Source organism: Misgurnus anguillicaudatus, unplaced genomic scaffold, assembly GCF_027580225.2.
Source record: "Misgurnus anguillicaudatus unplaced genomic scaffold, ASM2758022v2 HiC_scaffold_34, whole genome shotgun sequence".
NCBI classification, from domain to species: domain Eukaryota; kingdom Metazoa; phylum Chordata; class Actinopteri; order Cypriniformes; family Cobitidae; genus Misgurnus; species Misgurnus anguillicaudatus.
In genome coordinates, this window is record NW_027395284.1 from 654,174 (window position 1) to 669,389 (window position 15,216).

Sequence of the window (15,216 nt, forward strand, 5' to 3'; positions counted from 1 at the left end):
TTAGCATCGCAAAGGCCTTTAGATGAGACTGACCAAATATGATGATGATCGGATTAAATCTCTAGGAGGAGTTCGTTAAAGTATGACGCTTCGAAATGTCAAAAAATGACAGAGAAAATTCAAAATGGCCGACTTCCTGTGGGGTTTAGAGCTTAGCTCCAAGAGACTTTTTTGAAGGTCTTGGGGTGATAGATGACCCTACCAAATTTCGTATCTGTAAGTTTTTCGTAGTGGGGGGGCTGTTCTCTTGAAATTTTGCAGGTGGCGCTATCGAGCCATTTTTACACGCCCACTTCTGACGCCTATGCTACATGTAAATTTTCGCCACTTCTGACGCGTGTGCAAATTTTCATGAGTTTTCGGGTATGTTTAGGCCCTCAAAAATGCGATCCATTTCGGAGAAGGAGAAGAAGAAGAAGAAGAAGAAGAAGAAGAAGAAAAATAATAATAAACGGAGCAAAAACAATAGGGCTTTGCACCCACGGTGCAGGCCATTCTGGCCTGCTCCTCGGTGCTCGGGCCCTAATTAAAATCCCCCCCTACAATAACAGTCTCAGAAGCTGTATCTATCTAACACAGGGGTCTCAAACTCAAATTGGCTTGGGGCCATTTCTGAAATTGACATTTCATCGGAGGGCCGCAGAGCTATTTTAAGGTTAAAAAAGTACAATATTTCTGTAAATGTACTGTTTAAATTCTGTTATTTAATGTATAAAAATAGCAGTGGTTTTTATCTTTTAAATATACATTTCATATAAGTAAATCATTTCTTAATGATTTAATACTTTAATACTAAGGCCTATTAAAACCTTGCACTAAACTAACAAATAAAATTTCTTTATACATTTATAAACTATTATAAAAAATTACCATCAGTAAGTGTTTGTGTTTTGATTTATTTTGGATTGTTTTCAGTCATAATATTGACTTTATTATGTTCCATCTTTGTTATTCCACAGTTTTAATGAATTTGCTATTATATGTGGAAAAATATGAATAAGTGAAAGTGATTCTAAAACTTTTAAATGGGTAGTCAATGTTACATAAGCTAGTTAAACAGAAAAAATTATAATACTGCTCTGTGTAATTGCATGGTAAGCTACATAATAATATATTATACTTCATTATAGCAGTACATACTTTTATCCTCTGTATGTTTCTCCTCATCTTTCCTCTTTTCTTAACCTGGGCACTTTGATGGCTCTTTTTCTTATCTGTAGTTTATGTGTTGCAATACATCTACGGCTCTGCCTCATATGCGGTGTCTCCAGAAGGTGACTTGTTGATGTGAACCCCACCGCGGCTCTTCTCTGAGTAACAGCTGATATTCACCCGGAAGTAACAAATCCTCTCTGGACAAACACTGCAAAGTCCCGTCCAGATTAACTGATTGCATGATATGATTGACGCGAGGTTCAGATGAGGAACTAAAGTCCGATCACGCATTCCGCTATCCTCGCAATCACGGAGCGCGCGCGGCTCATGGTTGCGTAGCAACGGGTGAGGCCACGCCACGGAGAGCAACTTCCGCTCCCGAGCACTTTAGAAAGTAAGAAACGCCTTGACTAGTTTTAACACGCGTTGTTAGACGCGAGATGTGAACGAACCCTTAAACGTTTAAATTAAAAATGAAACAAATATGAAACAAAGTGAATAAAAATCTTTCTGCGGGCCAGATTATGTTATATTGTTGAAAGGTGCCGCGGGCCGCAGAGAGGGGGAGGGCGGGCCGCAAATGGCCCGCGGGCCGGGAGTTTGAGACCACTGATCTAACATATCCGAAAAAGCCTTTGTAAGAAGCTCAGTCGGAAAGTTTGGTGGGTAGTATATATTTAAAAATGTAATCTGTTTTTCATATAATAGTCCTTTGACAATAATGTAACAGCCCCGTTTATCCTTAGTACTGTTTAGGATTTTAAAAGGCAAATTTTTGTTAACGAAAATGGCAACCCCCCTGCTACTTTAGTGAATGACGAAAAGTAAATTTGACCAATCCATTTATGTCTGAGGCTAGAATGCTCCTTGTCACTTAAGTGGGTCTCCTGCAACATTGCCAAATCAACACGTTCCTTATTTAGCCAGTCAAAAACCTTTCGAATTTTAATTTTACCGTGTAACCCCCTTACATTCCATGTAGAGATTCTTAAATTATTGATAACCATATATATATTGGTACGTAATTTTAATACCAGGGACATAAACTCACAAAATAAAATTAACAAAGTAAAACAGTTTACCTGTGCAAAGTCTCCTGTAATAAATTGCAAAATTAGCAGAAAAACACAGACATGATACCACAAAAACAAACTTTGCCGTGCTGTGGAACATACCATAGAACTCACAAAACAAACAAAAACAAAAAAACAAAACAAGAAATAGAAAAAGAAGAAGTTCTGACACTTCTCAAAAAGTGTACCCACTACAGAAAAAGACATCCTTTCCGTTTTAAACCCAAAAAAAACATTCTCGCAGCAACTAACTTCTGGAGTAAACTTGTACGGTCACATAATTAGGACCGTCCCACACCAACAGCTACAAATGCTGGGCGCAAAACGATAAAGAAAAACGAACACACATATAGGTGCCACCATTGCCACAGATTAGACATTTTAACTTAGTCCCGCAATAAACTCAGAAACCGCTGCCGGCGAGTCCAGGATCTTAGTAGTATTTCCAACTGTTACTCGCAGCTTCGCTGGATATAGTATTGCATATCGAGCACCGATCTCCTGCAGTCGAAGTTTAACCGAATCAAACTCCTTACGTCTTCGAAGCACTGAGGCGGAGAAATCCTGAAAAAATTAGATTTTGTTGTTCTCCACACATAGATTGCCATCCATCGACAGCTTTCTGCTTGCTTCAAGGATCCTCTGCCTATTCCCGAAGTGATGAAGACGTACCACCAGCTGCCTCGGCCTTTCCTTTGCGCCTGGTCTGGGAGCTAGAATGCGGTGGGCCCATTCGATTTTAATACAGGCTCCGTCAGTCTGTAGCTGGAGGAATTCTGAAATCCATTTCTGAAGGAAATTCCCCGTATTAGAGCCCTCTATCCCTGCCGGAAGGCCAACGATTCGGATATTTTTGCGACTTCCTCTATTTTCCAGATCATCAACATGCTCGTTTAGAGATGCAACTTGAATCTCCAAATTAGAAACACGGGCCTGCATGCTATCAGCTAACTCCTCAGCAGAAACAATTCGCCGCTCAGCCTCATCCAGTCGAGATTTGCAGCTTTCCAGTTCCTGAGTATGTATAATCTCAGCTAGTGGATCAAGTTTAGCGTCTATTGTTTTCGAAATCGTCTCCGTCATATGCTGAAATGCTTTTGCCATAGCTGGGCTTAGCTCGACATTATCGGTGTCCTCGGCTTCATCTTGTTCAGACGCGGTGTCCAGCGCAGCTGGGGAGGATTCCTTTTTCTCCGATTTTTTAGCGGTACGGGGCATTTTCGAAAAAGACTGTGGCCAAAAGGATTCCAAAGACATACTAAAATGCTAGCATATCATATGCCGTCGAGTCGCGCCCAAATTAACTTAAAAAATGCAAATAATAAGCTGAATGGTGCGGGAGTAAGTGAGAGTTGTTGCTACTCCTTCTCCGCCATCTTGGAACCCCCCGGTTAAGACATTCTTGTCCAGACTGCCTGGCTGACTCTGTGTAATGGCCGAGCATGCAGTCTGAGTAGGCCTGAGTTCGGGTGGCAGAGCTGTCCGCGACCCTGTGTTAACATATCCCGCTTGAGGGGAAGACATGACTGAGATCCCGCAAACAGAGCCACCAGATCTGGCATCCATGACCGATGTGGCTAGTCTTGTGCCACAAGCAGAACCCTGGCTTGCAACCTCCTTATCTTGGCCAGCACTGCTGGGAGTAACGGAAACAGAGGGAAGGCATAGAGGACTCGAGGCCACTCGTTCGCTAGGGCATCTATCCCCAACGTCCCTTTGGGACCTGTCATGGAGTACCAGAGAGGGCAGTGCGTCGTTTCCTGAGAACCAAACAGGTCTACTGACGCCTGTCCATACCTCGCCCAGATCTCCTGCACAATGTCTGGGTGCAGCCGCCATTCTCCTGGCCTCGCAAGGGAGTTTTCCCCTAGAAGTTGGGACAAGCTCTTCCTCAACACAAGCTGCCTCTGAGGAGACAGCCAGGCTCTCATTGTGGTGGAATTTAGCACCAGACCCAGGTACTCTACTGTGGTGCAGGGAATCAGCACACTCTTCTCCCTGTTCAACACCAAGCCCAGCTTGAGGAGGTGTGCTAACACCACCACCCCTGTGTCGATCTCTGCCTGCTCCCTGGTTGGGGCAAAAATCAACCAGTCGTCCAGATAGTTCAGGATGCGAAGTCCCTGGCGCCAGAGCGGGATGAGAGCTGCATGCATTTATTTGGTGAAGGTGCGAGGCGCCAGAGACAGACCAAAAGGGAGAACATTGTACTGGTATGCTGCCCCTTGAAAGAAAAATTGGAGGTACTTTCTGTGATGTCTGTTGATTGGGATGTGGAAGTAAGCATCCCGTAGGTCCACTGTTGTGAACCAATCTCCATGCTGAACAAAAGTGAGGACTGTAGACAGACGCAGCATCCTGAAGGGGAGGCGCTGTAAGTGTCGATTGACCCTCCTCAGATTGAGAATGGCGCGCAAGCCCCCATCCTTCTTCGGAATGAGGAAATAAGTGGAGTAATACCCCTGCCTTATCTTGTCTGAAGGCAGAAGTGTTACCGCCCCTTTTTCCAAGAGAACAGAAACTTCCTTTGTCAGGGAATCATGCTCGGCATTGCCCTTCAAGACAGTAGGGACAACCTTGTGAAAACAAGGGGGTCTGGTTTTGAACTGCACCCTGTACCCCGACTTCAGGGTGCTGAGCATCCAAGGGCAAGGAGTACACTGGCACCAATGGGCAAGGTTTTGGGGTGTGAAATGTGATGTCAGAGGCTGGCAACCGTCAGCAACGCAGGCCGACCACCCTTTTGTTAGCGAAAGGCACAAAAAGCAGCGTGCCATATCTTGCAGCAGCCCCTCCAAATACACCAGCAGAGGGGAGTTGGTGCATGACAGCCTGCCAGCCAATGCTGAGGCCTGATAAGCCTTCCGCAGTTGGGAATCAACAGCCCTGCAGCGCTTGTTTGGATAAACTGCATCCCTGCCAGCCTTAGCTGTTGCTCCTGCCAGCATCGCAAAGGTAGGCCCCACCACAGGAGCCGCAGCCAGCCCCCAGGTTGCAGCCCCAGCCAAGGAAGCCAGCTGTGTTCTGGGCAGTGGGCTTGAGCTCAGGGCTTTCCAGGAAGAGTGCAGCTTCGCCATAATATCAGGCAGAATTGGAAGCCCTTCAGACTTGCGTCGATGCGGACCTCTGTCAAAGACAGAAGCCCCTGTGGCGGAGGTCAGAGGCGGCAACTTAGCACGATCTGCAGCTCTTACAATCACAGCTCTGTCTGATGGATCTAAAGGAGCTGGCTCAGAGTTCTGTGAGGTAACCTCACTGACCTCAGACTCAGAGCGATCACCAGGGTCATCAGAGACCTCACGGTCTGGAGTAAGGCTGCCATGGGAAACTAAGACACCTGAGGCTGCCAATGACAGCTCATCAGGGCTGAGACGCCGGCGCCTAGCCACCGGCTCGCTCCAACCTGCTGGCCCCCGAGCTCGCTCTCGGTCCTCCAGGAGGCCATGCAATGCACCTTGTACTTCCTCCACTTAACGCTGCAAACTCTGCACATCTTGTTCCACATGTTTGCGTTTGTGGGTGCGCTTTAACCCAGCAGCCTTCTGCACAGGGACTTCACTTTCGGCTTGCATCCCCTGGCCACTGGGGGGAATGCTCTCTTCCTCCGACATGTCACCAGCTCAGAGCTTGTGTGTGTTTAGGAGGGTTTCACTTAGGTAGCTTTTGTCCTCACAGACAAAGAGGCTCCCAGAAACCTATAACTACTCAATAAGTACAAGTTCAAGAAACTTTATTATCCCCGAGGGGCAATTTGTTGTGCAGCAGCATACAATACACATTACACAAAACAACAACTATACAATCAACAGAAATAAATGAAATACATACAACACAAAAGTCCACAACTCACATTAACTTGTTAAGACCACCTATAGCAGCAGGGACAAAAGAATGTTTGTGTCTGTTGGTCCTGCATTTAGGCAGTTTGAATCTACGATCTGACGGCAACAAAATAAAACAGCCGTACAATGGGTGGCATGGATCAGCTAAGATTGAATGTGCCTTCTTGACAGTCCTAGTCTCATATAAAGTGTTTAAATCAGGCAAGGGATTGTGGGAAATTTTGCCGCACACCTTCACTATGTTTTGAAGCCTGTTCTTGTTTTTAACTCTTTCCCCGCCATTGACGAGATATCTTGTCAATCAAGAGAAAACACTTCCCCGCCAATGACGAGTATTTTACTTCTTTCCGCAATACCGCTATTATCCACTAGGTGCCTTCCGCAACTTTTTAAACCCGGAAGTATTGCCCTATGGCAAGCTGCTGCATGTCCGTGTATGTTTTAAAGATCGCTCTGAATGGGAACACTATGAAAAGTCCGTCACAAAAATGGAATTATCTCTGCTTTTTGCTCAAAATGTGGTGTTTTTCCAGAAACCTACCCATATTCAAAAGCTGATTACAAAAGAACTACTTAAGGTAGGATGAAACGTTTTTTTTTTTTTTGAAAGCAGAGGGTCTGTTCTTTCATTTGGTATATTGTATGTTTATATATTTGAAGAAGAACATTTTCTGGAAGGCATTAAACTTTTGTGAAAATCATGAAAAATGCTGGCGCTGGCTGGCAACTTTTTAAAAAAACACTTGCGGGGAAAGAGTTAAGTGAAAGGGACCCGAACCAACTCACAAGAGCAAATAAAATAATGGATTCAATAAAACAACAGTAAAACATCCTCATAAAAGTATTATCAACATTAAAATTCCGAAGTTTACGGTAAAAAAAGTTTGTGTTATTTCTTACAGACAGCGTCTACCTGTGGCTCAAAGGTGAGTTTGTCATCGATAATAATTCCAAGGTATTTATATTGCTTCACCATTTCTATATCCTGATCATTTATAGAAGAGTGGGTGGGGAGTGGAGGATTCTTTCTAAAATCAATCAATATTTCTTTCGTTTTTTCCGTATTGATATTGATAAAAGACGACTTACACCACTTGGAAAATCATTTAAAATAGCGCCATGCTCGGGGTCATTGTGTGTCAACAGTGACACGATCACTGAATCGTCAGCATACTTAATAATATTATGCCTAGTATGTTGGCTTTGACATGCATTTGTATATAATATAAATAAGACCGCGGAGAGGATGCATCTGTCATGACACAGGTGGAGTGACAGGACGCAAACGCAGAGTTCAAAATATAAATAACATTTAATGATAAAACTGGAAATAATAACACGAGGAGTAACAGGTAACCAAACACAGGAACATCCAAAACAGGGAACAGACATGAGAGTAACGACAATGATCCAGCAGTGAGCAAACTGAAGACAGAGGTATATATACACACAGACTAAATGACAAACAGGTGTGATGAGGCAGGTAATTAATCAATGAATGTCCAGGTGATAACAATCGGAACAGAGACAAGACATGACACGGATTAACCGTGACATTACCCTCCCCTCTACGAGTGGCTACCAGACACTCACATAAAACACAACAAAAACAAAGTCTGGTAGCGAGAGTCCAAGGGAGGGGTGGAGGGCTTGGGGACCCTGGCGAAGCCGGCAGCCGCCGGGATGAGACCAACAGGACGGTTGGCCGGACTGCGCCAGGAGAACCGGAGCGATCGCTCCGAGAACCGAGGCAGACGAATTACCCCCCTCCTGGGAATCGTCAACGATCAGATGCCCCCGGAAATCATCTCCCATCCCCTCGCGGAAACGGAGACCCTCGGTAGCCACCCCGGGGAAATGATCGGGCGTGGTCTGTTCCGGATCCCCCTGCGATCAGGATGGTGGTCCTCCGAGGGACCGTCGACGACGACTCAACCATTGGGGGACCGCCTGGGCCGATCCTCCTCCCGCAGGAGCGAGCGATCGCTCACGGTGGTCCCCAAGAGACATCGGGGCTGATGGGGAATGAACCCCGATGTCACTACTCCCCCTCGACGAAACTCCTGGGGGAGCCGCCCTCCGTGAACCTGCTGCGTCCAGTTTGGCTGGATCATTCTGTCATGACACAGGTGGAGTGACAGGACGCAAACGCAGAGTTCAAAATTTAAATAACATTTAATGATAAAACTGGAAATAATAACACGAGGAGTAACAGGTAACCAAACACAGGAACATCCAAAACAGGGAACAGACATGAGAGTAACGACAATGATCCAGCAGTGAGCAAACAGAAGACAGAGGTATATATACACACAGACTAAATGACAAACAGGTGTGATGAGGCAGGTAATTAATCAATGAATGTCCAGGTGATAACAATCGGAACAGAGACAAGACATGACACGGATTAACCGTGACAGCATCCCTGTGGGGAACCAGTGGAGGAAAGAGAACATCAGATAAAATGCCATTCACTCTTACACGTTGAGATCTATTAGTTAAAAAATTAATCAACCAACAGATAAGACTGGGGTCGATGTTAAAAGTATTCTTTAAAATCCCTGCTAAAACATGTGGTTGAATGCAATTTAAAGCGATTAAAAATCTATAAAAAGCAGCTGCACAAAGCTCTTTGCACCCTCAAGATGTGTATAAATCAAGTTTAAAAGAGTACATACTGCATCTTCCACTCCTCTATTCGATCTGTAGGCAAATTGAAATGGATCAAGAAGATCCTGGACCACAGTCATAAGTTCACCCTTCACAATCCTTTCTAATGTCTTCATAGTGAGGGACGTGAGCGCCACAGGTCTAAAATCATTAAGAATCTTTGGAGCTTTATTTTTCGGCACTGGAACAATAACTGAGTCTTTCCAAACGCGAGGGACAATGTGCAGATGTAAGGACATTTTAAAATAAAACAAAATATGTCTGCCAGCTGTTCAGCACAGTTCTTTAATATACGGCCACCAATGCCATCGGGGCCAGGACTTTTCCTTTCTTTTATACCACTGAAGAGTGTCACAACCTTGTTCCTGTCAACCTGTACTTTGCCATGCCCAGGGGCAACGTTATTAAAAACGGACAGCTCTTCGCTATAATCATTAATGCTGAACCAATTATAAAAACTATTTAACTAATTTGAAAGAGCAAGGTCAGACGTGCCATTTAGGGAAATCGGACACTTCTTAGGCTGCATCCCCATCATGGCTTTCACCCCCTCCCATGCAGGTCGTGAATTGCCTGTGCTCAGCATGTTTTCTACTTTATCTTTATAATTAAGTTTAGCAAGCTTGAGGTCCTTTTTAACTTGTTTTTGAAGTATCCTGTATTGATTTATATTACCCTGATTAAAACATATTTTGTTGATTAATTACGTTTTTGATTGATTTAGAAACCCAAGGCTTATTGTTTGGAAATATGGAAATGGATTTACGAGGAATGACTAGGTCCTCACAGAAAGTAATGTACGCAGAGACAGTCTCTGTGAGCTCATCAATGTTCGTACATTCGTTTTTAAACAAATCCCAGTCCATGCAGTCATAACACTCCTGTAGACATTGGATTGAGTCCTCTGACCAAACCGGAACCAATTTCCGTTCCTCCTTGTTTCTCTTCAGTACCGGTTTGTAAGATGGAACTAAATAAACAGAGTTGTGGTCAGACATGCCGAGGGGAGCTCTGCTATATGATTTTTAAGCACCTTTGACGGATCCATAACAAAGATCCAAACTTTTGGTCTGTTGTGTTACGCAGGTGACATATTGATAGAAATTACACAGGGACTTCCCTGGTTTACAGTTATTAAAATCGGCCATGATAAAATTCGGTGATTCAGCCATAGCCTGTGTTACTAAATCTGCAGTAGCCTTCGGGTGAATGTAAACAAGTGTCACAAATATCTGTGGGAATTCCCTGGGCAGGTAAAATGGGCGTAAAGACACGGACAGGAGTTCTATATATCAGGGGTACACAGTTTTTCTCTGATGATCACCGTATTGCACCATTTCATATTTATATAAAGACATAAACCTCCACCAAGTGATTTTCCCGTCACTGTGACGTCTCTGTCAAGACGGACAGGTTCCCCAAACCCATCCAACTCTAGATCGGAGAGTGGATCCTGCTCTTTAAGCCACGTCTCTGTCAAAGCAAGTAAACAGGAGTTTCTATATTCCGAGAGGAACTTTACTTTTGCTTGAAGCTCGTCCACTTTATTACGAAGGGACTGGACGTTAGCGAGGATAATTGAAGGAAGAGGTATCCGACGATGACCTTGTTGCTTCAATCTTTGCCGTACACCCCCGCGTTTATGTATAAAATCAAAAAACAATCTATCAATAAAGATATTTATTCAGGTAGCTTTTGTCCTCACAGGCAAAGAGGCTCCCAAAGGCATATAACTACCAAATATGTATCAAAACAAAACAACTATCAATAAAAATATTTTTCAGGTAGCTTTTGTCCTCACAGACAAAGAGGCTCACAGAGGCATATAAATACAAAATAAGTATGTATAGAAACAAAAAACAATCTATCAATAAAGATATCTATTTAAGGTAACTTTTTCCAACTCAAACACGAAAAATCAAAAACGTGCTCCACTCAGAGTCAGGATACGAACCCACAACTTACTGAACTGGAGCCAAACACACTACCGTCGCACCACCAGATGCCACATGAAAATGTGTGACACACTGGCTCAAATCCGCTACACTACGGCGGCTATATAATCGTAACAAAAACATGTTTTTAAGTAGCGACTTACTCCCTCTCGAGAGCAGAGGCCCTACTTTACCAACAATCTAGATGAAAACACTCACGTCTCGCTTCAGCTACCGTCTTCAGGAGGCAAAAAGAGAACGTGCCGGCGTGCGTGCACCTGTATATGTAGACTGAGGCTGATTGCACGCACGTAGCGGGGAGTGGTTAATTTGCTATTCTGTCTCCTAACAGCTCACCCTCTCAAAGAGGATGACCCATACTGTGGCGTGTTGACCGATATAAAATAGAACAAACTAAACATCTCTATTGTCAGAGGTAATCTAGACTTAGTTGCAGAAACACAATTGTACATGAGAATACAAGTTATTTAAAAAGCAGTTTATAAAAGAGGGAACCAACATACATCACATGTGCATAAATCTATTTAAAGACAAGATCTTAAAGGGGTGGTTTCCTGGACAGGGATTAGCTTAAACCAGGACTAGGTCTTAGTTTAACTAGGAAATATAACTAGTTTTAACCAATACGCCTTCCTAAAAACATAACTTGTGTGCATTTTGAAGCAAAACAAAGGGCACTGATGTATTTTAAGATATGTCAGTGCGAGTTGTTTATAGTTTGAACAGCTTTTTTATTTATTTTAGTCTAGGACTAGTCTAATCCCTGTCTGGGAAACTGCCCAAAAGAGTTCATCATATGGTCTAAAAGACATTCTTTGCAGGAGGTCTCTGCAGGGCTATTCACACCTTATCAGCTCTCTGTTGATCTTCAAAAGGGTGGTCGTAAAATGTCCCACTGAGATTGTTGGGATGCGTTCGGGGGAGTTCGAACCTACTGAGTACAAAGGTTGATATCATAGGAGATTAAGAGGGAAATTTAGTTATATCATAATGCAACCGTGAATCAGATCCAACAGTTGTGGCACACCAGCCAGACGCTACACTAATTAGGATATGAAATATTAGGATAGGAATATGAATTGTTCAGATGTAAGTTGCTCTTTTTGTATTTTCTCTGCAGTCTTTCCAGTTGTGCTATTACAGATGAAGATTATGTTGCTTTGGCTTCAGCTCTGAGATTAAACCCCTCACATCTGAGAGATCTGAATCTAAACTGTAATAAACCAGGAGATTCAGGAGTGAAGCTCCTCTCTGATGTACTGAAGGATTCATGCTGTAAACTGGAGAAACTACAGTAAGTGTTATTATTGAACTGCATTTTCAAGTGTTTGTGAGGACAATAAATCTGTCAGTGATAATACTGACTTAAGATTAATATTTCTTAATTACATAAATCATTTCTTCAATAAAAGCTTTAACTGATTCAGTGACTTCATTTAATTGATAGATTAAAAAACATAATGAAAATAATAAAATACACAATAACTTTTGTTATCTACTGAAAAGTGATGCAGGAAACACTTAATTTTAAAAACTATATGTTAGCTAAGCCATTATTAGAAAATAATCTAATACATCAAACACATTTTACTCATCATATTATTTTATGTTTTATGAATTGTTCAGATGTAAGTTGCTCTTTTTGTATTTTCTCTGCAGTCTTTCCAGTTGTGTTATTACAGATGAAGGTTTTGTTACTTTGGCTTCAGCTCTGAGATCAAACCCCTCACATCTGAGAGATCTGAATCTGAGCCGTAATAATCTAGGAGATACTGGAGTGAAACTGCTCTCTGATGTACTGAAGGATTCACGCTGTAAACTGGAGAAACTACAGTAAGTGTTATTATATTATTGAATTTTTTATGTGTTTGGAGAAACACTGCAGTAAAGATGAACGAGTAAAAGTGGTTTTATTATTGTGATTGAAAACATTAGTCATTACAGCAGCTGTTGTCAGTCAATGAGAAAATAAAACACGAGATTAAAAGAGATTCAGCAAAATCTATATGTCATTTTATGCCTGGCTCACACTACAAGATTATCGGGCCAAATTTACCCAAGTCCGTTTTCCCCTCCATAGAATACGAGAGAGAATCAGGCCATGGACCTCGATCGGCTCTAAAGTTCGGCCCAGATTATCCTTTAATGTGAGACTTTTAAAAATCAAATTTACACCTTCCTGTATGGTCTCAAGCAAATCGAGGCCACCCTGATCTTATAAAAAATTTTTTTGTTTAAATCAGGATAATTACTTCAGTACTTTCACAATAATCAATGAACGATGGAGATGATTGAAAGCTTTTTTAATAGGTAATACGAAACAAGCTGCTCTATGGGTAGACAGCGCAGCCGGAGAAACAGTTTGTGGAAGTCAGGGTTTCATTCTACTTTCATTCCATCACGGCTGTAGGTCATTTGGGCAGACAAACTATTTAAAATAGCAAAATTAATTCCTTGCTTGATTTACGTTGTTTACTCTTTTATAAATACATTTTCTAAAATTTTAAAAACAACAGGACATGATGATGGTCATATGCATACACAAAATATATTGCACTTCAATAATTAGCATATTAACTAAACAAATAAAAAATAATATGATGATTTTCAGTTCTTTTTTTGGTGATGTGCTCAACAAACGCACAGAAACCGATCCGGCAGCTGGCAGAAAGCGCGTCTTAAATATTATTTTACAGAAGCTTTTATCTTTATGATCATAAATAACCATAAAAGTAATTTAAAGTCATCATGCGTGCATTGCTGTTCACTGGCATGTGTGTACTCCTAACATTACTTTATCACGCCATTAGTTGTTTGAAATATAAATGATCCGCTGGACCCTCACTCAAGTCCAGCGCTGATTGCTGAAACACCGCTCACCTGAGAATCTGATGCGCCTCATATCGACACTTACAACGTTTCACATTAAATTACATATTTGTCCAAATCCATTGGTAATGTAAATACTGAATTTAGCACTAGACACTACACTGCAAGATAGCCTACAATAAAAATCCTGTTAGGAAGGAACAGGGAAACAGAGCATTAATAGAAATAGCCTATTTATGACTTAATACTATAACTCCTATATGTTTAAACAATAATGATATATAGGCTAGCCAATTATATTTAAAATAAAAGTACTTAAATTTAAATAAATCATGCATGAGGATTAGACCTGAGTTGGTGCTAGACACACTGCATGCATAACACATCCTTAAAACGTATGATCGTTGCCTCATAAACAGAGCTGAGGAGAAATCGCCTAGGTTTCAAATACACCGGGTCAGTGTAGAAAGCTGCTAGCAAATGTAAATATAAAAAAAAATCATAATAAATGTGCCATAATATCCATTCCTTTTTATCATCTTCTCCTGAGGTGACATGAAGTGCTTCCTCTGGCAAAATAATCTTAATAATATCCTGTAGTGTGTGATGCACTAAATCCTGTAGTGTAGATCATTCTTGTAAATGATTGCTTTTGCATACTGTATGCACACTGAGAGACATTGTACTAGTGAAAGTACGCATTAGTCCTGTTGGCGCTGTTTTAAATTCCCCTGCCGAGTTTGTTGCCTGTGGCTGTGTAAGCTGTAAATTAAATATACACGGATATATCGCCTGTGAGTTTTGTTAAACACAAGTTACGATTAAAGACGTGATGGCGGATGGATTTCGTAGACCAGACCCCCTCGTTTTCGACGGGAACCTTGCAGAGAATTGGCGAGTTTTTGAACAGGAGTATGACATCTTTATAGCAGCGGCGCACTCTGACAAGCCTGACAAAACAAAGGCATAGATCGTCCTCAATCTCACAGAAGCGGAGGCCAATTTCGGGAGGTATATAACCCTCAACATAACAAAACTATGGAGAGACACAAGCTTCATTCACAAAATCAAAAGCAAGGTGAAACTATCGAATCCTACATTAATGACTTGAGGATCAAAGCTAATGGTTGTCACTTTGGAAACCTTACCGATGACCTGATATGTGACAGAATCGTATGTAGCATCAGAAATGATGACAGGGAACAGGGAATTAACTCTCACAAAAGCTATTACAATCTGCCGCTTATATGAGATGACTGAAGAAAGTAATAGAGCGCTAGCCATGCCCCAAACAGCAGCGACTGTCGACGCAATTCAGTCAAATTCCAGTGGGTAGCACCAAAGGTCAAGATATAAACCTCAAGCAGGCAAACACAAGACAAAATGCATTACAAATTGCAGCAGTTGTGGAGGTAGCCATACTGCACAGAGAGACAAGTGTCCTGCTTTTGGCCAGCAATGCCATAACTGTAAAAAATTCAATCATTACAAAAAATGCTGTAAGTCCATGTCACACCGCCAAGGCTATGAAAAGAAAAGCTATGCAAAGCACAAAGACTATAGAAAATCTGTTCACCAGTTGGAACTGGAAAAGCCAGACAACAGCGTCTGTGATGACACTTCTTATGTGGACGGTGTCGAACTCAATGACAAGTGTGTGAACACCATCACTCCTCAAACAGAAAGAACAGA

The 15,216-nt window shown here is 42.1% G+C and overlaps 1 pseudogene; it reads left to right on the forward strand.

Annotated features, from left to right (window-relative positions):
* Window positions 1-15,216, forward strand: part of LOC129422194 (protein NLRC3-like) — a 139,608-nt pseudogene that overhangs the window by 87,242 nt on the left and 37,150 nt on the right.